Below are 27,158 nucleotides of genomic sequence, written 5' to 3' on the forward strand. Positions count from 1 at the left end.
TCTAGACAATGTTAGCTGTTTATGTGGTGGCAGGCTGATGTTCAGGATGATGATAGCTACACAGACTTGTAGGTGCCAAAATACAATTATGCTATAATGTGTATTTCTGGTCCAGAGGAACAATTGAGTAGCAGTCTTAATGGCAGTAACTGGCGTTCTCCAAATGTTTACAGAACCGCTAAGACATCTAAGTATCGTGCGTATCTGAGCAGTTGGCTTGATTCCTCCTGGCTTCCTGAAAACCAACTTCCAGGAAGGCTTGCAGCACCAAATGGAAAAAGTTTGTGGTGTGATGGAAACAAGATTTCTGTGAATCTCTAAACTTAAAAGTTCACAATACCTTCATGCCTGTGTTATTTGAGTCCATTGACTGAGATGGTTGTTTCAGGTCTGATAAGCTTGTGTGTTCTGTAATCTGCTGTTGCTGATCTGTGCAGCTTTGGTTATTTTAAACGGCTGTATAAGAAAGTTCTTTCTACTTCTGTAAAACTAATTTGATCATAATAACAGAGGAAAAAGATCTTGTTGAACCAATATTAATATTTTTTCAGCTATATTTTTACTTATATATATTTAAACATATATTTATTATTATATAATATAATTATATATAATATATATAACATATATACATTTATTTTATATATATAAATAAAAATAAAATAAAATAAAAATAAAATAAAAAATATATAAAATTTATATATATATATATATGTGTGTTTGTATTTTTTTTCCCCTAGTGTGGGGATTTCAGGTTGCAGACAGGTAAATTTTGAGTCATATAGGCTAAGCCTATAAAAAGTGGATTATCTAAAATATGTTGCAAGTTGCTTTACAGATGTTTTTTTTTAACATCTGTTACATTTCACCACTTTACTACTTGTAAATTTATAATATTTAAGTACATCAGAATTTAAGGCAGGGGTTGTTTTCCTGTTTTGGTTACCTCATACTTCTAAAGATTTAAGGTGGATGTGCAAGTAGCCATCACTTGTGTTATTAAAAATAAATACTATTAGTTTTAGAGTTGGCTTTAGCTTTCCTGATAATGCCTATTGCAACCTCAGTCTCCTTCCCTTATTCCTAGCATATCCCTTAAGCAATAGTACCTGCTTTTTAGACTTTAGTCTCTAGAAGTGGTACAATTTTTACAGAAAGGAATTAAGTGATTTGTAGTTTTTTTAACGTAGGATAATGTAGAACTTCATAAAATACTATAGGAATCATATTCTTTCTTTCTAAAGAGTTAGATGGACCACTGAAGTATTTTGCTTTTATGAGATAGCAGGCTTCTCCCCTTTACATTGTTCAGTTGGCAGTCTAATTTTTGGAATGACTGAAATTAATGTTGTGGTTTCTGCTCTGTTTCAATAAAGCCAAGGCTTAAGAAGGTGAATTTGATTGCAGAGTATGTTTTTATGAGGAGAATTGGATATCCATAAATTTACTATTAAGCAATCATAGAAGACTGTCTGAAGTAAAAAAATAAATAAATAAAATAATAATAATAATAATAATAATAAAAAGAATTCACTTTATTGATTTGTACTTACTTGTTTGTTACAGTGGTGTTGTATATTCTTAAAAAGATTTTAGGGATTGCATTTTTTTATAGACCTCTCCTGCAGTTTTTCATAAACTGGTGGTAGGTTCTGTCGGCCTTGTCTTGCTTACATATATAAGGCAAATATTTCATTGATCATATAGTTACGGATATTGTCTAGTAAACTTTTCAAGCCTTTGATCAGGAATGGGCATAATATTTGTAAAGGTATTTTTGATTCCCAGAAACAAAAAACATGTTTCTAATGCCTGTATTATTTTGAGCAGATTTTATACTCCCACTAAAACACCATATGCTGAACAGTTTCAAGAAAAAAAGCAATTTTTATTATTTGTCCTTGAAGTGATCACATTTCAGTGTTTGTATGTATTTCGGCTAACAATCTGAAAATGATTTGAGTTTAAATGGCTAACTTCAGTTACTATAAAATAAAACTTCTGTTATGTTTGCATGAAGTTCTAAACCTCTAGAAAAATCAAGCATGCCCAAATTATTGTGCTAATTTAGTAATAATAAAAAATAATAATCTAAAATCTCAGCTAGTATATGGAACACTGGGTTTAAAAACTTCCAGCTACTGAAAATGAGAGAGTTGCAAAAATAACAGAATTTAATCCTAACACTAGCAACTCTGATAAGTTTTAAAATGTAGTTTTCATCTATTTCATAGTTTCTTGATAAAAGAACCTAATCTGAATCTTCTAGCTAATTTCCGTGAATCTCCTTATCTGATAACATATGGCATGTTAATGCTCTGATACTAAGTTTTCAGGTGCAGTGAAATTCAGGTGCAGAAAGTTGGGTCTTGTCCAATTCTTCTACCTTTAAACTCCCAGGAATGGTACCTCTTACCTTAGTGCAATCCTTCGAGAAACAATGGCAGTTCTTTGTGCGCTTATGTAAACTATTCTTAGGTGATTATGCTATAATGTGTTTTTGTTGTTTTCTGTTTTTCTTTAGAAAAAGGTAATTATTATGCTGGTGGCAAGGGTGGTTCTGAATTTTGACTCTTGGTTCTGTTCTTCCCTTTGTATTATAAAGGAGGACAACTTTTACTGGAGAGTAGATTGCTTGTAGTTCATGGAATACAACTGGAAACTGGCAAAAAGGGCTGATAAAATGGTTTTTAATGTTTATTATTATTTGGAAACAAAGGAAATAGAGTGCAAACATATATTAAGGCACAAAACATCCAAAAAGCAAATTCTTCCAGTTAGGGAAAACTACAAATTTCAAGGCTATGACCTCAAATGTTTTACTCAACTGTTGCTTTTGCTTCAGCGAATGACTTACAGAGGGACTTGATGTGAAGCGTCATTTCTATAAAAGTAGTTTGCAGTGGCATTATCAATATTGAAAATACCAATGTTTGAGTATGCTTATTGGTTGTTTTTTGATTTTTGTACATAATGAAGAATCGTAATTATTGTTATAAATGAAGATAACAACTCAATCTGAATTTAGTAATATAAGTAAACAGTGCTGGGTGCATGGGGAGTCTATGCTCTACCAACACGCAAACACGAACATTGAACTTTCTAATTATACAGAACACTGCTTTTACATAATACACCTGAGTATGCCTATACATATGTACAATCAGAAAAGGTATCAATTGAAACATAAACATGGCAGAGTTTTAAAAGGTAAGTGTTTACAAGCAATCCTTTAAATCTATTACTATTAATGTCCACGACTGGGGGAGCATAGTTGGAGTTTGTAATCCTGGTTGAAGTGCTCCCTTATCTTCCACGACTTCATTAATTTTTTCTCAGATCATATAACAGTCTTCATTTTCCTATTCTTCCCAGATCAAAGGAAAACATATCCATCCCCTTTCAAGGCCAGTAGGGGTCAAAAGACACGTCCAGGTCACCAGGGGGCAGAGGCCTGTGATGGCAGTAGCAGAGGGGGGGTCAATGGCATAGCAGAAGGATCGGTGGATGAGCCTGCAGCTCCCTCACTGTCTGGCAAACCACACGTTTCTGACTGTGGTCCCACATGGCTCTTTAAGGCCTCAGAGACTGCTTGCCAGGTGCCGAGCAATCCCACCGCAACCTTGTTGTTTTTAGTTGCAGAGTCCCACACCCTGCACCTATTTCCAGCGACTTTCTGTATGAGCTTATTTGGGCAGTTTGCTGAGTTTGGCTGAACCTATCTTCATGAGGCGATCAATGTCCCTGTTCCTGTCCTGGTCTCCGTTCTGTTAGCCTGTCCCTATTCATTCCTTCTTTCTACTTCTTTATTGATGACATAATTTCATTATATCATGTTGCCTTTTTATTTTGAGGACAGTCTCCCCTCTTATACCCTTCTCCCCACAGCAGTCCTTTTCAAACACAACTTTTCATTGGCCAAACAACTTTGCCCGGCAGCAGCAAACACCCAGAAACTTCCATGTCTTAATGGCTGGAGAACAAGCAAACCGAGACAGCATGGCATCTCCTGAATCACCCTTCTCTGTTCCCTCTCAACTCTTTACATTCCTGATGGCCTCATCCTTAAGAATCTGATGTTATCATCAACCATGGGGCTTGCCGACCCCCATGGCCACACTCCCACATCTCCCCCTTCTTTATTGATATCAACCATCTTCTTGACATGAATTATTACTCCATTTATTACATTAAGAAGTACTGCATTCTTAAGAGTATTTAGCCTTTTAGCCATTTTATTCACAAAAATAGCACAGGACAAGGTAGTATAGTCTCTTTGTCTGAATAGAAGCAGAAAAATATAGCTTAACACCATCTGTTTCAGCCAGATAAATGTGTACAAATTATAATAAAGAATTTAGAGGACACATATATTCTATTTTGCTTTTAGGCTCATCTGAAAACAAATTGAACATGAATGCATTTTACTTATTCATGAAGTTAGTGGTAACTAACTAGTTAGGACTTTCGGTCTTCGTTTTTATTGGGGTGTTAATTTCATTCCTCTCCTTGTACATGTTCTGCTTCCTGAAAGCAATGCAGGGATGGATACATCTAAACATCTAAACCCAGGTAATAACATTACTGGCTACGGGGTGCCAGAATTTCAGAAGAACAATGTGATGTAAAATTTCTGATATGGATTTCATACTTAACTTCAATGTGAGTATTATGAACACTTGATGGTGCAACTCTTAGTGAGCAGAAGGGGATGACAAATAATTGCTCTGAGCCATGGGCATTACAGAGAAATAACTGCTGTAGGTTCCCTGATATTATTTGGGCCTTTTCATAGCTTACAGAGGTGGATCTGTCAAGTATTACCTGCTGAGCCTGGGTACAGAAGTATAGGGTATGACTGTTACATTCTGTAAAGGAGTTTTACATATATGTATTTTAAAGTAGTAATTGCTCTGAGATTGCCCTGTGCCTTCATTAAGTGTAGTATTTGCTTACAGATTATGGCATGTAGATGCCTGCTAGCAGGAAGAATTGAGCTCCTCAATTCTCTGGAAACTTCAACAGATAAATGGGGTTGCTTCTGGTTTTAGGTCAGCATCCAAGGGGAGCAGTAACATCAGGGCAAAATGATTCTGAAGTAATTGTGATTGTATAAGCTTCTCCCAGTTTGGTTCATTGGTATATGGTAAAGCATTAGGGAAACTATAAATGAGAAAAATGTATTACATGTTTCAATGTATTACACTTGCCTCCTACCACAATGCAGGTGAGCTGTCTAATTTTCAAAATGGATTATGGAGCTAACATAACAGCTACAGAGTTCTCTTCAGCTATTCCATGAGTGAGAATGGAGTTCAGTTTTCAGTTTGTTGTGGCAGAATCTGTGCCTTTTGTCACTGTTTCCAGTAGGCTTTGCTAATGTTTTTTCCATTAGTGCTGTTAATGATGATTCTATGAAATGTAAAATAAATAATAAAATAAGTTAGATAAAAATAAATTTATTTGTTAAGTCATTTGTGACCTTACAAATGGCTAATCATTGGCATTCTCATTAAAGCTTATGGGATCACTCATCTGAGTCCATATCCTGCAAAAACTTTTCTATAATTTACCTTTTAAAGTCCGTAAAGGTATGAGAAAGCATCAAGTCCTTGTGCTTGTCCAGATCCTGCTCTGAAAAATGGTTAAGGGATTCAAAGCTTTCTGAGTTGATTATTTATTTCTGAGGCTCATAAACTTTTTCTAATATAATGATGAAAATGTCAGTTATTTAAAATCAGATAAATACTACTGCAAACATACATGGTAAACTTGGTCAAGTTTAAAAGTAAAATTTTGATACCTTTGACTATGATTGTAGATGTTTTGAAATGTAAATAGCTAGAGAGAATATTAATATTGTGTGCATTTAAAAAAAAAAAAAAAAGAAATTGTTCTGATCATGATAACAACACAATGCTAGAAGATATTTTCCCCCTGCCATTAAATAACACACAAAACCAAAGAATTACATTAGTTTACAAATATAATCATGATTATTGTCTATAGTGTTAATCTATATCTAATTTTAAACTATAATCTTTTTTAAACTATAGCAGTTCAAACATTTCTTGAATCAGTGCTCCCATGGTCTTGAATTATTTTTAACAATCTTATTTATTTAAATCTCTTGCTTTTCTCCAAATCTTTATCAAACAGAAGTTTTGTTTATGGAATAGAATGAAGAATTTGATATTGCTATTTTGTAACCATATTACCTTCATAAAGTCATAACAGTATGATATGATTTTATAATTAGATTTCCAAGTTGGGTTGTTGAGACAGGTCTTTATCTTCTTGTAGGTATGCTTTTTGCCTTGTTTGGTACAGCACCTTGTATTTAATTTTTTCACTGTAAAATTTTATTTTTTAATAATAATAAAAAAAAATCTGCCTGGATTTCAAAAAGGCATTACTTTTTACCTGATATCTTTGCAAGTCATTTTGTATTCTCTGTCCACATTAAGATTTGTGATTACTGTATCGTAAGCCATAAGAAACTGGAAAGAAAGAGTTTGATCTGTGATGTGGCCAGTGACATTCTTGTTTTGTTGAAGAACTCCAGGTACACCTGATGTAGAATTTAGGAGTTTCAGTTGCTTTTATATTCTAACAACAAAAAAGGAGGATGACTTTTTTTTTTTTTTTTTTTTTTTTTTTTTTGTAAAGGGAAAAAAAAGATAAGAATCCTGGGTTCTCAGACATAAGTATGAGGTAAGGGAAAAATACACTGCGTGGTCTTTGGTGGTCAGTTAAAGTTAAAAGGACAGTTGGTGTCCCTTTGAAATTTGATTTATGTCTTTCTGCTCTTTAGAAGTCTTCCATTTCAGTAAATAGTGGCTACTCTTAACTCAAATGCAGAAAATGAATTTAATGCCCTGCTCTATTTAAATGCAGAGCAAAACAGGTTGTTTAACCTACTCTGAAAGCAATCTATTTATTTTTAATAAGAAAGTAATTCATCTTCATTTGAGAAGCAGAATGTAGCAACCCATTGTGGCAACTTCAGAAACAATTTGAACTCAGTATACAAGATTACGAAGGGACTTTCTATAACAACCTTACATGCTTTAAAATCAGAATGTTGTAAATATTTTTTTCGCCTCCTTTCCTAGGGATTATGTTCAAGTGGAATCACTGAAGACAAGACAGATCTTTGTTCCACTGATACATTGTTGAAGTTTGTGTCATATTGTGTGCAAAGTTAGGGGGGAAGCAGGTGTCAGAAAACTATCCTAATGTTATGCTTGTTGTTTTCTCAGTAATAATAAAGCCTAGGAATCTAGATGCATTGAATGATAATACAGACCTTCTGGAAAACAAAACTGCTACCGGCAGAAATAGGTAACTAATGACCAAGGTCAGTAGCAGAGGGGGAATGAAGTCAAAAACTTTTGAGTAGTACACCTTACAACCCTTTTTGCATGTTATATTTCACAAATTGAGAAGTTTCCCAATGGTTTGTGCAAGAGCCTGTCAGTGTCTTTAGCAACATGTGTCTCTGCTGAGTCTGGCAGCAGATTCTTTGTTGTGATGTTAGGCTACTGGTCAGCCTGGACAGAAGGAAAGTGGTCAACAGGTAGTGTCACTGCTGCAGTTGTGGCTTTTTCTCATGCTGTCTTTCTCTCAGGAGTTTGCCCAAGGGGTGAGCATCACATCCTGTTTCAGTTGTATGTACTCAGGCTGAATATGTGGGCTTTATTTTTCCAACTGTCCCCTGCAGTAGAAGAAGGGAGTGAAAGGTGGCTGATTAAACATGCATGCTTTTTGTGTGTTGGGCAGCGATAGGCAGGCATGTAGTGGCCTGCTTCTGTTAGTCAGATGTGTTATCTGCAGGATACGGTCATTAATAACCTGTGAAAAACAGCATAACTAATATAAGTTACTGTGTATCATGCTTCATCAGCTGCTTCCTGTAGGTGTTTGATCACAGGCCATTGAAAGTCACATGAAGGCTGTGCCACAACAGGTGTAGCTCATTTTTAAAAGACACTCATACTGAGTGATATATAAAGTTTTTAGGTGTTAAGAGATGAATGCTTATGAGGAGATATTTATTAGAAGACATCATCTGCTATAATAGTTGCTGAGATTTATATTCAGAGCACCGCCTAGATCAGAACAGTGAATTTGGATGTTAGTGTTATCTTTGTGAATTACTGTGTGTGAGAGAGTAGGTAGTAACAGTGATAGATGAGGTTGATTAATTAAGTTAAGCTTCTTATGATGCATGAAAATGAAATTTGAAGATTTGAAAAATACCAAAGGCTTGGAAGTGGCTTTTGTGATTCTAGGCTGTTGCAGATAATTGAGGGACCAAACTAATTTTAGCTTCAAATAGGAGACATGAAAATAGTAGTGGTTAATGCTTCTCTATACCATCAAAAAATAGCTTTTTCCACAAGGATGAATAGCAGTGGCAGTGCTTTTCTGTTAATATTTCTGAAAAATCTCTGAGGTGGTTTCCACCACCTAGATGTTGTTTAGTGATTATTCTAGAGGTTATTTAGTGATGTGACAATGAGTCCTTAGCTACGTCAGATTAAGGAATTTACTGTTTGGCAAATGAGGTGTTGAACCATGCTGCTGAGGCAAGAGCCTACTTTTATTTTAATCATAAGAATTATTTGACTCTCAATTAAATTTGACCACAATAAATTGTAGGGAGAAGAATAAGAGCAAATCTGTTTTCAATATTTTAATTGCAGCTGAAGTCTGCATAGAATGGGGAGATACCAATAAGTACATATCAATTTAGGAAAATGTTGATTGTAGCTCGATTTATTTGAAATGTGTTATCTAGTACTGTGAAAAGGTTTCTGTTAGCTTGCAAATAAATACAGTATCATATCAACTGTTTTGAAGTCATTTTGTGTCTCTTTAAGGTATTTGAATACTGTGAGTGTAGGTAAAAGATACGCAAAATTCTGTGTACCGTTGTCAAAACTTGGTCTCATAGTTCTTTCCAGTTGAATTTTTCCTCATGAAATGTTTGCCAAAATGCACTGCTAGGATTGATTTCATTTATCTTGAGGTGGGGTTTGAGGGAAGGCTGGAGTTGCGTTACTTTAAATTTTAATATGCTTTTATGTTAAATATGCCTTATGTTCTCTTATGCATTTTATTTATTGCTGAGCATAGAACAGTTTTGTTTTTTTTTTTTTTAAAGTTTCTGAGGAACAGAGACCTACAGTCAACTTCTTTGCACTAGGCTTATCCTTTTTTTTTTTTTTTTTTTTTTTTTTTCAAAACTTTAAAAACACTTTCCTGTGTTACAGTACATGAGTTCAGTACGTGTGTATAGAGAGAAATAAACTGGAAATCCTGTCTCTGAGGATTGGAATCCAGTGTAGTTTTAGATGGAAAATGAAATATTCTAGTATACACTTGCCAGTTAAGCTTTTAACAGGACTTTCCATGGGTGCAACTTCTGAAATGGAAATAATGTAGAGTTTCTAAAGACTTTTCCATGTGATATACGTGCCATAGTTGACTTGCATACGGTTTTGTAAGCTGCTGAAGCAAAAAAATTGGTATCTGGGCATGATTGACTATAGATTAAAGGGAAATCACACACAGTTTGAAGTTTGAAGTGCTGGTTACCAGTGAAGCCCTGCGATACGTGCTGCTGATGAGTGTTTAAGTTTTTGTCCTGTTTCTGTCTGTTATGTGGGAAACTTTAAATAATTTCATTTACGCCTTTTTTTTTTTTCTGGACGTTTTCTTCAAGACTTGGCTAGAGCTAATTTAGTAATGTTGTAAAATAACTGCAGAAAGGATCTCAGAAAATGAATGTAGAAATACTTTTGTTTAAAAGTTACAGCCCATTCAAAAATGATGCATACAGAAATGTAATATGAATATGGTGCATGGCAAGATGAGACACTGAAACTCCATGATCAGATTCGTTTTATTATTAGAAGATTAGAAAAAAAGAAATAGGATTTTTCTGAATACTTTTTCATTATTAAGTTATGTAATCTAGCTATCTAACTATCCTGAAGGTATATGAGATTTGATGAGGTGCATGGGTGATAGACATGCATGAACTGCTTTTATTGGCTATCAAAAGGCCTGGCTTGTCCTTTGTTGGGGTGAAAAAGGCAAGTACTGGTACAAGAAACATGTTTCCTTTAAAATGAGATGAGACAGGAATTAACGTGCTTGAAAATCTCAGATCTATTTTTGAAAACTATTACATTCAAATTGTCTGTGTGCCCTGAATACAACCTCTGCCCACCTCCTCACTCCCCTCCAAACATGCACATATATTGCCCCAGTGGTACGTGCACAGTTGAACAGACAAAATGTTTTTTAATTATCATTGAAAGAATAAATATGTAAAGGCTTTATATTTTCAGCATACAGTTTTACGTCAGTCACATTTGAAAGGGGCCAAGATAAAACTGTTAGACAATGAGCTTACAGTAAAAATCTTTTTAAAAAGTATTCAAAAAATGTAGAGATACTGATCTTTCGTTTTATTTTAATGTATCACTTTAAGATGGATTAAAGAAGTTAATTTATCCAGTTAGACACCCAAGCGATTTTTCTTTTTTTTTTTTTTTAAAAAAAAAAAAAAAAAGAAAAAACAGCATTAACATGTTCTTATTTTGAAGGATCATCAGGTATCAGCTATGCTTAAATTGTTCATACATATATTTTCTTAAAGTGTAAAATAGATAGATTACAGTGTCTATGTCTATAAGCCTAGATAATAAGTGACAATTTTTATTAAAAAATAAGTGTTTCACTGATAAGGAGTAAAATATTAAAGAAAGTAGTTTTGTTTTTTGTTAACTTTTTAGAGCAATATGGTGTTCTAGAAAATTCATTTTCTTTACATAAAGTTGTTGCAAAAGTCTCTGCAGAAAATTATAGTAACTATCTGAAACTTTTAATTTTCAAATACATTTATTATTATTGAATGTTAGTATAGGATATTAATGATTATTGTTCAGATATTCAAGCTGACTTTAGTGAAACAAGAATTTTTTCTGGAAAATTTGCTGACTAAAGATAATATATTTGCCCACTAATTGATGAAGTTAAAACATACCACTATATATAGTTTACTCTTTCGAACATGAATTTCTATGTCTATTTCTATGTCAGTGTTACTAGGCTGGCTTCTGCTTAGCAATTTTTGGATAAGTTTCAGTAGTTTTCTTTAAGTAGTGCCCACTTCAAAAGCTATTAAGCTGAATATATATGTATAGAATAAACTTGCATATAATTTACTTGTGAATATGTAAGATACTTGTTAACTTTAAATAGTTCATGAAAATAAATGACCACTTGAGCTTGTTGTCTTCATCTTTTTCTTGTATGTTGTGTGCATGGCAGCTTAGTATCTTAGAACAAATATCCGAGGTAATGCCTTTATTTTCAAGAGCATGCATTCATTTCCAGTTTAACAAAGGTTTTGAAGGATACACAAAATTGTGACCTAAAATGATTGCATAGGAGAAAGAACAGCTATTCTTTCTTAGGCTGGGAAGATGTGGAACATTCTGAATTAATCCCACTGTTATGAATGGAGCCTTGGCTGCATTATAAACTTTGTGCATCCAATTTATTCTATACTGTAGCTGTGAGGCAGTATATGTTTTATGAATTATCCATTTTTCATGTATGTGCATGCTAGTGTAATGTAGGGAATGGAGATCCTGGCTCCTCTAATATTATGATGCCACCATTGCTGGTAACAGAAGTGCTGTAGAAGTTAGTTGCAGAACAGTACAAGGAGAGGCGTTGGTGGTATAGTGGTGAGCATAGCTGCCTTCCAAGCAGTTGACCCGGGTTCGATTCCCGGCCAACGCACATCATTTTTTTTTCCTGCTTCCTTGTGAGGGGGAGTGGAGGGGCAGTCACCGACCTTAACCACCAGTGATAGGACCCGCGGTATTGGTGTCAAGCTGAGGCAAGGGAGGTTTAGGCTGGACAGCAGGAAGAGGATCTTCACTGAGAGGGTTGTTGCACACTGGAACAGGCTACCCAGGGATCTAGTCACTGCACCAAGCTTGTTGGAATTAAGAAGTGTTTGGACTGTGCACTTAGTCACATGGTCTGAATTTTTGGGTAGACCTGCGTGGAGCCAGGAGTTGCACTCAATGATCCTTATGGGTCTCTTCCAACTCGGGATATTCTATGACTTTGAAGGTGATTACTGTCTATTTATTGATACGTTTTTTTGCAATGATATTACGGAAGGATCTGCTTGTTAATACGTGTTGTATGATGACTTTTTCCCTGTGCAATAAGAACTTTTCTGTTAACAGAATTGAGGAGGAGTTGTGTGGATCTTGGAAAAGAAATGTGTTGGGTTGCACTCCTAGGGCATGCCTACCATGCTGCTTGTCTAGCTTTGTAGGCTAGGAGACAAAAGTGAATGGGTTATAGGATGGTGGAGAATCTGGCTGATATCTTGTCTGTCTGTTTTAGGAAATTATTTGTTTAATTGTTAACTGATGAGTTATACGTGTATTCTTGATATCAACGCCCTCATCACATACTTGATACTTAAATTACTTAAATAGTCTGGTGACTTGCTGAGTATGGGACCTTTCAAAAAAATGTGTTTCTTGTTCTGAAATGGGCACAGTAGTGCCTTTATCAAAAACTTTGGGACTGGAGAAGGTTGCATTCTAGAAATGCTTACTAGGTATAAAGTATCAACTTAGACAATACTTTGAAGTACCATGCTCTGAGAGAAAAAGAAAAGAAGTATTGAGCCCTAATCCTATTTCCATTTTGGCTTGATTTGTGATCTCTGCTCTCAGCTTCCACATCATATTGTAAAGGGTGTAATCCTACTACTATATTTTTAAATGATTTTATGGGGCCTAATCAAATAAGTAGTAATCAACCTGTTCCATGAGGTAAATATACTTTTATTGACTGTAACAGAGAACATATCATAATATTCATTTGGTGAAAAGTCATGTGACAAAAGTACTGTGTTACATGCTTAGGAGTATGCCAAGAAAAGAAGAAACAACAAGGACAGATCATGTGCATGTTATCTGGAAGCAATGTTTTCTGTTGGAAAGCAAATCAGCATTTTTGTTGTTAAGGAATTGAGAGCTGGGCAATGTGAAACCTTTCCAGTTTGCCTCATGAGAGTCATATGAAAATGAATTCACATCTTCACTTGCTTGTATGTGAATTGAACCCTCTCTTTAGGAGATTATGAAAAGCCATATTCATCTGTTTGATGTGTGAACAAAAAGTCAACAAGTCGTCTTTTCAAGTGTTAGTAAAGGGGGAAAGGTACAATGATGATGCAATTTTCTTTTCATGTGGAAGGGAGTGATGCCTGTTCTTTTCTGCTTTTAACAGTATATCCAGAACTTGAAAAACAAAGGATTAAAAGTTTGCAAAATGACTGGACTTTTTTTTTTTTTTTTAAGTGTTTGGGTTACCTCAATTTATGTTGTTACATAATCTGAATTTCCAGTAGGTGGTTGGAAGGAAAAAAAGAATATGATTTTTTTTTAAGTGTTCTACTTCAAGACTAGCAACTGAGGCATGTGAAATTCCTAAATCTTTAAAATCTGAGACATAATCTGTAGTCTTTTTGATAATTTGATCATCTAGTGGTGGAGAAGTAGGTTCGTACCTTGTCTCAAATTGGTAAGTACTGTGTCCCTCTGAGAAGGACTGTACTTCCAGGGTTTGGAGAAAGATGAAGGGAGGAATTTAATTGGAAAAGTGTGCATTAAGAGACATACACTAATAAAAAAGAATTGCTATTTATTTTTTAGTATAATTTGTATTGAATCCTGTTTTGTATGATAGTGTATATTAGTGGCTTTCTTGCATATGTTCATGGTTATCTATTGGCTTTTCTAACAAAAATGGAATAACATTTTCTAAACTTTGACACTTTGTTGTCACAAACTCTACAGAAGTTAAAGAAAAACAATATTCCTTTCATAATACATGTATTTAATCATTCTTTACTAATTCTTTTATTTGACCTTTTTCATTTTTAATGAAGAGAAAAGCTGTCTTTAACTACATATCAAGGTGACCTACTGAACTTTTAAGCTCCTGTTTTTTATTTTTTTTTATTTTTTTTATTTTTTTCAGTTGAAGTAACACTGAGTTAAAAACAAGAAGGGGTGGGGGTAATCCAGCCACATTTTGAGCCAGGCAAGCCAATTCTTCATTCCAACTTATTTTTCTAATTATTTCAAGCATATATTTTCTTTTAATATTTAAGAATTAGAACTGAATTCTTTTTTAGTTAGCATTAATGATAGTCATTTGTACATGTTTCTACACATCCTTATGACCATAAGGATGTGTAGAAATCCATATATTCATAGATTTACAGTTTTGTTTGACATGTCATATTAAATTGTTTCTGTGATGCTCAGTTACTAAGATTGTATTGGAACTAAGATTGTATTGGAACTCTCATATACTGAATTCAGAGTAAGTTTTACTATGCTGAATTGAATTTTGCTTTGTTCTCTAGTTTTTACTCCTGGAAAGCTTCTCCCTTCTTCATATAAACACCTCTCTCTAGCTTCTTATAAAAATACATTACAGTGATTTGCTAGTAAAAAGGTTTGATATTCAGGAATGATGGATGTTAAAAGAACAGAGGCACAGGTATTTCAGTTATTAATCTAAGTTGTTGAAATTTAAAATTTTTAAGTGGAAATGCATTTGAAATACATATGACGATTCTATTTTACTCTTAAACCTCAATTTCTTAAATTTATCCTACATAGGCTATAAAAGAAAGACCACTGTATGTCTTAGCATTCCAAAACTCTCAACAGTGGATATTTTTGTACCATTTATTTCTTTCCTTTCAAGTAAAAAATACTGTGTTACTTTTTGTAAATTGCTTATTCATGTAAGCATATAATTGGAGTGTCCTGTTGCATAAACTATTTCCTGTCTGGAATTGATACCTCTCTATTCTTTTGAGAAAGAAGCATGAAATAACAAAGCACTGTATCTGTCAAGACCAAGATGAAGATAAAGATAGAGATTCCTAAATCTTAAACTGACTCAAAAAGCCATTCTCTCTCTTTTTGGAAAAAAAAAAAAAAAAAAAAAAAAAAAAGGTATTGCAATTTGTAAATGTCTTACCATATTCACAGTTGAGTCATGAAATTTAATGATTTTTTTGAAGGATTTTGAGCAACGCAAATTAATCGATAACTGCTTTCTATTACTGACAGAGAACAAATTCTTCTTGTAAACTTCTTTTCATGTTAACATCACCTCAGCCTTCTTCAAGCTACATCTCTTAGCAAAGAGGTTCACTTGTGACTTTTTTGGAATCCATGATGAAAATATTTCACTACGATTTTGGTACTTTTGCTCCCCCTTTGGTAGTGAAGACTTCTAGAGGTACTTTCTGTTTCCTGCTTCTCTCTGGAAGTTGGTTTGTTAGCAAATTCAATTCTAAAATGACCTTAAACAGAAGTTGGTAGTTATATCAGTAGTATAATTTAACTGGAGAATGATCTCAAGGGTGGATTCACTTCTTTGGTCTCTACTTCTATGATTCTAGAGGTTATAAATGTTATTGTTGTTATTTTACTATATTATTCTGAATAAAATTTAAAGCATTGAATCATGGACCTTGGGTGGAAGGGAAGTCTGGAGGTTTTCTACTCTAGGACTCTGCTTAAAGAAAGATAAACTAGAGTAGGTTGCTCAGAGGCTTGTATAGTTCAAGTCTGAGTATTTTCAGGGATGGAATGTCTACAACGTCTGTGGGCAACACTTTCCAATATCTGGTCAAAACTCAGTATTCTGACTTTATCCTGTGCCTCTTGTCTTGTCCGTGTGTAAGTCTGAGAACAGTCTGGCTTTTAAGAGGATTGTCTCCAACTTTATGGTCCCTAGTGCAGTAAGAGTACTTTAAACGTGAGAGTTATTAAAGCCTACTGTGGTCACTTTGCTCCAGCATTTTCAGGGCAATTACTCACTGATCTTCATTAACTAGTTAGTGGGTGACAAGTCATACTTCTCTTAGCTATTTGTTGAATACAAATATATTTCCAGGGCTCCTGAGTAGCAGCAGTCTGAATCAGGGTCACACAGGTTGTTGCTCTGGACTTGATTTTGATTAATTATAGGTATATGGCTGGCTGTACATAAGAGAAATGTTTAATTCAAACTGCTATTTAATTCTAACTATTTTTGAGATTTTGAGGGTGGCTTTTCTAGACAGCACAACAGGTTTTCATTATATCAGCTTTGTCAAAATTGTCATAGGAGTCTGTATAACTTGGTGCATGCTTTGGTCTTTTAAATGAAAAGATATTTGTGATGGAGAAAGTTTTTAGAGAGATACTAAAGAAAATTTAAAATTAGTAAACTGTGTGATTCTTTTTTTATATAATGAAACAAAAAAACTATTTTCTTCTGTGATCTGGTCACAAGAAATCAATTATGATGAAGACTGGAAACCTTGGAAGGACTTTCCATAACATCTTAAGCTGTTAGAATTCAGTCTTCTGAGAAAGTATCTGTTGATTCTGGAGCTGTATTTATATGATACTTCTGCTGGAGTTAAAATGGTCTTGCTTTGAACTCATCTTTGGATACCTAGAATGAAAAAGTCGGTATTATTTTACAGAGTACATTCTAAAAATTGGGAGAAACTGATGAAGATTCATGGGCAGGTAAAATCCTCAGTGAAAAAGTAAGTGTTACTAAAACTGCTTATGTCAAGAGGTAACCCTCTGGAAGAATTAAGTCCGTCTTTGTCTTGATAGAGAGGGGTTTTTTTGTTGTTTGTTTGTTTGTTTGTTTTTCATGACCATAGATCTCAGTGACCAGAACACTTGGAAAACAGACTATACAGATCTTCTGTGATCAGCCTTCTAATTTGAAATATGTGCTAAAAGTACCACTGTGGTACTTGCAGCCTTTTCTTCTGGATGATGCTGTCCTGAGTACATATGGTTAAACATGGAATGCCCCTGTGGTCCATGGCCAGTGGTCTGGTATAGAGACAAAAATGGTCCGTGCATGTAGTAGATTTCTATCTCAGGAAATACTCTGGAGTAAAACTCGACAATTGTTTCAGAATCACAAGCAGAGTAGTATTTTAGACATTGGCCTGGGGTTGACACCTTTTTATTGATCTAGGTGAAAACACTTCTGTTCTGATTTTTATTAATTCTTTCCCAAACATAAATGCACACCAATTAGTGGTAGTTTTACATATGTATAGATGAGTTGAGGAGCAATAAGTGAAAGTTATGCAGTTTCTCTCTAATATTGCACTTCTGTTTTCCCCTCTACGTTTTTTTTTCCTTCCCTTTCATCTGAACTGTTCTAGTTTCTAAATTCTAGAACAGACTGGATCTTCAAAGATCAAGTCCAACTACCTGACCACTTCAAGGCAAAAAAAAAAAAAAAAAGAAAAAGAAAAAGGCATTAGGATAATGCTCTTAGTAACATGCCTCTTGAACACTGACAGGCATGGAACACTGACAGTCTCTCTAGGAAGCTGTTTCCGGTGTTTGATCACTTGACAGAGAAATTTTTTCCTAATATCCAGTCTGAAAACATTCCCTGTCACAGCTTTGTGCTGTTCCCTCGCAGTGGTGACCAGGGAGCAGAGACCAGCACCTCCCTCTGTACAGCCCCTCCTCAGGGAGCTGCAGGGAGCAGTGAGGTCACCTCTCGGCTCCTTTTCTCCAGACGAGGAAACCCAAGTGTCCTCAGCCTCTCCCTGCAGGACGTTCCTGCCAGCCCTCGCACCAGCTTTGTTGCCTTCCTCCAGACACTTTCAAGGACCTTAACATCCTTTTAATATCGTGAATTCCAGAACTGCACACAATATTCAAGATGAAGCTGCACCAATGCTAGGTATAGTCAGAGAATCACCTCTTTTGGCTGGCCATGCTGTGTTTAATACACCCCAAAATGCAGCGTGCACTCTTGGCTGCCAGGACATGCTGCTGCCTTGTGTTGAACCTGCTGTCAGCTGGCACACCCACGTCCCTTTCTGCTGAGTTTTCTGCAGTCTATCTCCTTTTGTTCTTTTTCACTCGCGTAATACCATTATAAATTACTTTATTGTACTATACTTTTTACAAATAAGTTTCTTAATGGCTTTTCAGAGATCACCTTTCATAGAACATGATTTTACTAGTTTTCTGATGTTAGTTTCTTCTGGGTTATGTATGAGCAATTGCCAGTTCTTGAGTAGATTTTCCATACAAGACTGTCATGTTTTTCTTCCTGTCTTAGGTGAATTTATAAAAACAGTGCCTACCTTCTCTGTAGGGAGCTATCAGAGCTGCTTCTTTTGTGTGAAAGTGGAGCTATTACTTTCTTCTTTTTTGTGAAGCTACATCAATCAAGGGTAATTAAATGGACTTGAAATTTGCACTTTGTTGCTTTTTTTCTTGCTTTAAGCATTGTTTAAAACAAAGCAAGCTGTATACTGAAGATGAGGACCCACAAGTTCTTTAAAAAAAAGTTACATTGATTCTACAGATTATCTTAAATTCCATAAATAATAGGTATTAGAGATTTTTTGCTCATATTGTTTAGTATCTTTCAGATGAGAGTATGGTTTGTGAACAGTATCTTTATTTTAATTTCCTTATTAAGGACTATAGGCAAGGAAAGAAGAACTTTCGTTTATGACTGTATATAATTTTTTGAAAAAACTTTGAAGATTTATTATACTTACAAAAGGTGTGTGTATTGGTGTTTAATCTTATACTGTGATTTATTTTCTTCTAAAAGTGTTCAAGATTGGGAAAGGCAGTTATAGAAGTCTTGTAGATGGCATAAGTTGTTCTTATTGCAGGAAACTGGTATAATTGCTGCAGCATTTGCATCCACTGCTTTATTCCATACAGCACTGTATTATGTGGAAATACTATTATTTCAAAAATAGTTGTGAAGTTAGGTATGAAGTATATATGACGTAGAATCTTACTTGCTTCTTACAGGATCTGGACATTTCAGGTTGGAGCTGACTCCCAAGAAAAGAAATAAGGGGTAAAGATTTTTTATGTAAGTTTTTATGAATGTTAAATTCACTCTGGGAGTGGATTGAAAAAATTGAGTTATTCAGTTTTATTTTACGTATCTTATTTTGTGCAAATCAGTGTTTGACTTCTGTAACATTTCCTAATGTGCTGTCCTCAGTTCTAAGTCTTGAAACCTTCTAGAGACACTTTGGGATAAATGAATAGATGAGCAGATGAATAGGAAAAGAAAATTCTGTTTGTCTCATCTAATGCTTGACTATCATCACCTTGTTTGACTAGACTCCTTGCAGATATTCTAAACTGGACTGTATATATGGCCTTAAACAACATGATGTAGTGCCTAATGTAGATGTGCTTTTGGGTGTGGTTGTGTCCTCCTGAGGACTCCCAAACTAAATTTTTTTCATGATTCCTTGAATATATTCAACTGTGCTTCATTTGGGCTGTGGAAAAGAATCTTACATGGGCTCTCATATTTTCTTAACAGCCACATACATTTCAATTGAATCAGTTGTAATATAAGCAACTACTACTGTTAAATAGGTGACTTTGCATCTGATTTCTTACTTCATTATCTTTTTGTAAAAAAAAAAAAAAAAAAAAAAAAAAGTTTTAAGCCAATGCTGGGGAGTAAGTTCTGTGACATGTTCTGTGTTGTGTTCTTCCCCTGAGCCCCCTTGAATGTAGCAGAAATCAGTTAAAGGACTGGATACACTGTATACAGTGTACTTTTTTCTTTATTTCCCCATGACCTTGAAGTCTCTTCCTTTAATATCTGATTGGACATACCTCTTTCATGTGATCAAATCCAGGCACCAATTGCTGTATTATTGTGCTTTTCGTTGATGAAGTGCAAACTGATTCATGGTGGTAGATATTTCTTACATCCCGTACTGTGACTAAATTGGCATTTTGTTGATACCTATTTTTCATTATCTCATGATGAAGGTAGTACATACAGCCCTTGAACATCTTTGTATGGAATGGTATTGTCCATCTGATTGAAGGATAAAAAGGCAGTTCTTTTGATTAAAGGAGCAGAATACTCTTGTTTCAGTCTCAGCCTACCATCTTCAATTCAGTATCTGTACATGCCAGTTCTCAAAGAATGTTTAGATGTTCAGTCAACTGAATGTTGTTGACTGAACATCTAAACATTCTTTGAGAACTGGCATGTACAGATACAAGTCTGTGTGACTACAGAGATTTAGATGCTCAACCATAAGGAGAAAAAAAGTAGACTTCATTTTTTCTCATGTAGCATAAAATTAAGCCTTGCATCTGTGATCTCCAGTTGTGTTGTACTTATATGGCATATACGTTTTTTCTATTAATTTGCTTTTGGCAGCATATCATTAATTTGAATAATATTAAACTATACTTTCCAAAGTCCTTAACTCTTTTTCTGGAAATTTTAAAGCTGTTTGCCTTTTTATTGTGATTAAAAATGCTACCAGACTTGGGAGGGGAAAAAAAATCAAACTGAGAAGCATAAACCCTCCTACCTTTCTAAAGGTAGAAATTTAATTGAATTCCCATTTTTTGAAGAGACAAAAAGCTTGTATTTCTTCTTAAAATATCATCCTACTGTTTACCTTTGATTCCAGCCAGAAGACTTAGAATCGTAGAATCATAGACTACCCTGAGTGGGAAGGGATCCATAAGGATCATCACAGAATCACAGGATTTCTAGGTTGGAAGAGACCTCAAGATCATCGAGTCCAACCTCTGACCTAACACTAATAAGTCCTCCACTAAACCATATCCCTAAGCTCTACATCTAAACGTCTTTTAAAGACCTCCAGGGATGGTGACTCCACCACTTCGCTGGGCAGCCTGTTCCAATGCCTAACAACCCTTTCGGTAAGGAAGTTCTTCCTAACATCCAACCTAAAACTCCCTTAGCTCAACTTAAGCCCATTCCCCCTCGTCCTGTCACGAGGCACATGGGAGAACAGACCAACCCCCACCTTGCTACAGCCTCCTTTAAGGTACCTATAGAGAGCAATAAGGTCGCCCCTGAGCCTCCTCTTCTCCAGGCTGAACAAGCCCAGCTCCCTCAGCCGCTCCTCATAGGACTTGTTCTCCAGACCCTTCACCAGCTTCGTCACCCTTCTCTGGACTCGCTCAAGCACCTCGATGTCCTTCTTGTAGTGAGGGGCCCAAAACTGAACACAGTACTCGAGGTGCGGCCTCACCAGAGCCGAATACAGGGAGACAATCACTTCCCTAGCCCTGCTGGCCACACTGCTTCTTATACAAGCCAGGATGCTGTTGGCCTTCTTGGCCACCTGAGCACACTGCTGGCTCATATTCAGCCAACTATCAACCAATACTCCCAGATCCTTCTCTGCCAGGCAGCTTTCCAACCATTCCCCTCCCAGTCTGTAGCTCTGCTTGGGGTTATTGCGCCCCAGGTGCAGGACCCAGCACTTGGCCTTGTTGAACTTCATACAGTGGACCTCAGCCCATCGGTGCAGCCTATCCAGATCCTCCTGCAGAACCTTCCTACCCTCGAGCAGATCGATACACGCACCTAACTTAGTGTCGTCTGCAAACTTACTGAGGGTGCACTCAGTGCCCTCATCCAGATCACTGATAAAGATACTAAAGAGGACTGGCCCCAGTACCGAGCCCTAGGGGATGCCACTAGTGACCAGCGTCCAACTGGATTTGACTCCATTCACCACGACAATTTGGGCCTAGCTATCCAGCCAGTTTCTAACCCAACGAAGCGTGTGCCAGTCCAAGCCACGAGTGGCCAGTTTCTTGAGGAAAATGCCGTGAGAAACGGTGTCAAAAGTCTTGCTGAAGTCAAGTAGACCACATCCACAGCCTTTCCCTCATCCACCAAGCGCGTCACTTTGTCATAGAAGGAGATCAGGTTTCACGTTTGGGTGTCACGTTTGCTAGCTGCCAGTCCACTGGGACCTTCCCCGATCGCCAGGACTGCTGATAAATGATGGAAAGCGGCATGGCCAGCTCCTCTGCCAGTTCTCTCAGTACCCTCGGGTGGATCTCATCCGGCCCCATCAACATGTACACATCCAAGTGCCGTAGCAGGTCGCCAAACAGTTCTTCGTGGATAGTGAGGGCCACATCCTGCTCCCCATCCCCTTCCACCAGCTCAGGGTACTGGGTATCCAGAGAACAACTGCCCTTGCCGTTAAAGACTGAGGCAAAGAAGGCATTAAGCACCTCCGCCTTTTCCTCATCTTTTGTAACAAGGTTTCCCCCCGCATCCAGTAAAGGATGGAGATTTTTCTTAGTCCTCCGTTTTGTGTTGATGTATTTGCAAAAAGATTTGTTGTTGTCTTTAACGGCAGTAGCCAGTCTGAGCTCCAGATGAGCTTTGGCCTTTCTAATTTTGCCCCTGCACCGCCTCGCAACATCCTTGTAGTCCTCTTCAGTGGCCCGCCCTTTTTTCCAAAGATTATAAACCCTCTCTTTTCTCCTAAGCTCAAGCTGCAACTCTGTTGAACCAGGCCGGTCTTCTTCCATGCTGGCTCGTCTTTGGGCACATGGGGATGTGCAAATGGGCTCCTGTGCCATTAAGATTTCCTTCTTGAAGAGCGCCCAGCCTTCCTGGACTCCTCTGCCCTTCAGAACCGCCTCCCAAGGGACTCTACCAACCAGTGTCCTGAGCAGCTCAAAGTCAGCCCTCCAGAAGTCCAATATAGCAGTTTTACTGGTCCCCTTCTTGGCCTCGCCAAGAATAGAGAACTCCACCATTTCGTGGTCACTCTGCCCAAGACAGCTTCCGACCACTGCATCTCCCACCAGTCCTTCTCTGTTTGAGAAGAGAAGGTCTAGCAGGGCACTTGCCCTGGTAGGCTCACTAACCAGCTGCATCAGAAAGCTATCTTTCACGCTCTCCAGAAATGTCCTAGATTGCTTTCTCTGGGCTGTGTTGTGTTTCCAGGATATGTCAGGGAAGTTGAAGTCCCCTGCGAGAACAAGCGCTGATGATTTTGCAACTTCTGTCAGCTGCCTGTAGAACTCCTTATCCATCTCCTCGTCCTGTTTTGGCGGTCTATAGCAGACCCCGACCAGGATGCTAGCCTTGTTGGCCTTCCTGCCGACCCTAACCCACAGGGACTCAACCTTGTCATTCCCAGCCTTGAGTTCCACAACATCAAAAGACTCTCTAATATAGAGAGCCACACCACCACCCCTTCTGTGCTGCCTGCCCCTTCTGAAGAGCCTATAGCCAGTCATTGCATCACTCCAGTCATGAAAGTGGTCCCACCACGTCTCCATGATGGCAACCAAGTCGTAGCCTGCCTGCTGCAGGATGGCTTCCAGCTCCTCCTGTTTGTTACCCATGCTGCGTGCATTAGTGTCCAACATCAAGTCCAACTCCTGTTCCAGTGTGCGACCACCCTCTTGGTGAAGAACCTCTTCCTGATGTCCAGCCTAAACTTCCCCTGCCTCAGCTTAACACCACTCCCGCAGGTCCTATCACTAGTGTTTACAGAGAATAGGTCTCCTGCCTCTCCGCTCCCCCTCGCAAGGAAGTTGTAGACCATGATGAGGTCCCCACTCAGCCTCCTCCAGGCTGAACAGGCCCAGTGACCTCAGCTGCTCCTCATATGTCTTCCCCTCTAGGCCCTTCACCACCTTCATCGCCCTCCTCTGGACACTTTCCACCAGTTTAATGCCCTTTTTGTACTGTGTTGTCCAGAACTGCACACAGTACTTGAGGTGAGGCCGGACCAGCACAGAGTAGAACAGGAACTTAGGGGGACTTAGATACCTCATTAAATACTTGTAGCTTGTTCAAAGTAATGAGTACTCAACTTGAAATAGCATATTTCTTAATAGTAGAAGAATTTTGAGTATCTCTGAAACAATTACCAATTTATTATTATATAACTAATTTATTAGTTATGCTTTAGGCATAAACATTGAATTTCTCATGGAAGTCTTGTGTAATTTTTTTTTTAATTCCAACATCTTTTTTACTTAAAGATCACATTTATTGCAACTACTAATACAGTCAAAGTTTTCAAATTGAATAATGGTCATAAATATTACTCCAGTCTTAGGTCCTCCAAATGGTGTTGTTGATGTTTGCCTCTGGTTAAGTGTATACTTTGCTTCTTAGAAACAGATGATAAATACTGAAATTTTAATGCAGAATGTAGGAGCTGTAATATGCTTTCCTGTTTAAAACAAAACAAAACAAACCTGAATTATTTTTCTGTAATGTTGTTGTGAACTCTTCATTGAATAAATAACAAACAACTAAGCGAATGTTAATCACATGGATCATGCCATCTTTGTAGGACTTTTTTCCATTCAATTTTACTGAATATCCAGCTATTTTTAAAATCTGCATAAGCTTTTCATTACAAACAACATACTGCTATAAGGCAAATTACAGAATTGGAAATTACAAAAATAAAGCACTAAAAGGATTGAACTCTTCAGTGATTTAAAGAATTGAGCATTATTGCATCTTGTAGTTCCATTCTTTTTGAAGAAAAAAGTGAAAAATCACCTATATTTCAGTACATTGTTAAACCTGTGATTAGGAGGGATTGATACCTGACAGTGATGCCAGAGGAATTTGGCCTTAAAACGAGGAATGAGCAAACCCCTCAGAATAACGACCCACCTCGCCAATTCTGCTAGTAGCACTTGTTTAGTTTGTTTTGACAGTGGTCTTTGGTAATGTTTATGTTGTTCTTCATACTGAATTCCTGTCCACAGTAAATGAAATACATTGCTCTGATTATGATCTGAGTGTTATTAAACAAATTGCTTTGAGTGTTGAGATCTCAAGCAGGAGTGAAGGAAGAAATTAAAATTTTCTTAAAACAAACAAACAACTTTCCAGATAGTCTAAAGTTACTTTAATTTCCAATTTCAAATCATATTTTGGTCTTTGTGGAGATGTGCGTCCTTTGGGGATATGTATATTCTGTAATCAGAAATTTCTAACAAATGACTTAGTAGCTACTCTAGGTTGTTAAGATGCCCTAATGCTTATTGTGGAGTACTAATGGGTATAGGTCAGGAGAAGAGCGGAAAAAGAGGTTGTTCTCATTTTGAAATTGCCCATGGGCTTCTTGAGTTTTTGCAGAAGAGCTGTGAGGAGAAGTTAACGTGAGCTGGTTTGAAGTTTTTCAATAACTTAGTTTATCATCTGTTCCGCTCTTTGTCACAGCATCTGTGATGCTTTCTATATGTATGCTTTATAAATGTATATATGTAGTATATTATGCTTTCTAAATGACTGTTTTTTTTTTTTGCTTCTCATACATATTTTGGATAGGCTTTTTGGAGCCTGCAGTTTCGGCCAAAGTTTTGTTCTTCAAATAATGCAGTCTGTGTTATGTCCGGTGAAGAAAAGACTGTCCTAGATTGAGCACATTGAATGAGTCATTTAGTAAGCAAAAACAGGCGAGTAAAACTGATATGTTGTCATAGGTAGGGGTTAACTACTAGCTGTATTTGCCAGAAGTAAAAATGCTGCAGCCCCACCCTGAGCCAGCTCCACACATACTGTTCTGACAAAACAAAAAGCAGTATGCTCTGTAAGTTGTTTCTTTAAAATGTACAAAACTCTGCAAGTAAGATAGACACTCAAAATTACTGACTACGTAAATGTGTCCAGTTGAAAGTACCTGGCAAAATTACCGGTATCTTTGTTACTGAAGCACACATATTTGATTTATCAGGTAATAGATCAGGACTTGATTAATTTGAATTCCTACTGATCAAAGGTAAACTTTTAAGTGAATGAAGAATCATTCTTTGTTTAATGTTTGGTGTCTCTACCACTTCTGGATATGAAGAAAACTGAGATTTCTGGTGGGATTACAACAGTCCTTCTCCTAACAGCTGGAGAGGGGAAGATGGTCTTTTTTTCCGTTATTCTTTGTGAAAGACCACTCATCTTCCTGTGTATAAAAACATGACTTTGGTCTGTGCGTTGGGTAAGTGCATTTCACAAAGTTCTTGTGACATATGTTAAGCTGATGGTCAAGCTTGGGTGGCTGCATTTTGTATAGGAAAGCTTGCAAGCATCTCAGATACACATACCTGTATTTGAATACATTAATCATGCTTTGTTATCTGTCGGTCATAGAGAATGAAGCCCTGAACAACCTGATCAATGTTGGCTCTACTTTGAGCAGGAGCTTGGATGAGATAACTTGCTGAGGTCCCTTCTGGTCTAATTTTGTATATTTGAATATTGTATCATTTGGTGATTACAAACCTGGTCATAAAATCTAATCTTTACTGAAAATGAAGTGGCTTACATTTTCGTAATCCATGGGAAGTTTTTTCTTTTCACAGGAGTGTGATTCTGGGGAGCTTCTCAAGCTTTGTAGGACATGACTGGAGAACTGTAATGTTTTGGAAATGGCCTGGGCTGTGTTACCTACTTTGCTTTTTCCAGCCGTAATTGCTATGAATCTGTAATTTTGAGGTTGATTACTTGTTGCCAAATTTCACAGTTACTTAATTTCAGTATCAGGCATACTTAAAGAGACCACATTTAGTCATGGTAAGAGTATGTGGGCTGTTTTTTTTTTATAAAAAAAAAAATCCTTCTTTAGATTGTCAGTGCTTAATGTATTCTTTCCTATTTTGATGCTGCATATAATGCTCTTAGACTGTGAGAAAGGAAATGTTTGATAGCCCATCTTAAAATAGCCTGATTTTAAAAATGCTTCTACTAAAGCTGTTGCGGTTCATTGTCAAGCCTTAGGCTAGTTATGCAGCTTATTAATACCAGCATTGTGTTTCCATCACAAGAATAGGGAGTAGAGTTGAGAAATGGTATATTTGCGGATACTTTGAGCATTGTTATCAGCTAAGCTTGCAATGAATTATTCAAATATTTTTAGAGCTAAATGAACATGTACTTTCAAGGTTGAAAGACTCCTAAAAGTTGGCTTGATTAATTTTTTTCAGTGTGGTTCTTAAAGTATTGGAATGATCCTGTTTCCTGCTTCTTGCAGAAAGCACCCTTTTATGCAAGAAGTAACATATTTTTGGAAAGACAGTATCTCCCAGTGATAGCTCTGGAAAAATCAGAGAACCAGAATAGCCTGAGTGGGAAGGGACCCAAAAGGATCATTGAGTCCAACTCTGGCTCCACACAGAACCACCCAAATATCAGACCATATGTCTTATCATATGGAGAATTGT

The 27,158-nt window shown here is 36.7% G+C and overlaps 1 protein-coding gene across 7 annotated transcripts in view; it reads left to right on the forward strand.

The window, feature by feature from the left end:
• Positions 1-27,158, forward strand: part of CCDC91 (coiled-coil domain containing 91) — a 174,155-nt gene that overhangs the window by 1,730 nt on the left and 145,267 nt on the right. For 4 of the 7 annotated variants that reach the window (XM_084497854.1, XM_084497859.1, XM_084497860.1 and 1 more), the window contains exon 2: positions 18,951-19,014. The exons of 1 other annotated variant lie outside the window; for it this stretch is intronic. The gene's annotated coding sequence lies outside the window, so the exon portion shown is untranslated. Of the gene's footprint in view, positions 1-8,015; positions 8,137-18,950; positions 19,015-27,158 lie in introns of those variants that run through there. 2 more of the 7 variants (XM_084497855.1, XM_084497856.1) reach the window with 2 other exon arrangements.

The sequence above is a fragment of the Aythya ferina genome, assembly GCF_964211825.1.
Source record: "Aythya ferina genome assembly, chromosome: 1".
Lineage (NCBI taxonomy): Eukaryota > Metazoa > Chordata > Aves > Anseriformes > Anatidae > Aythya > Aythya ferina.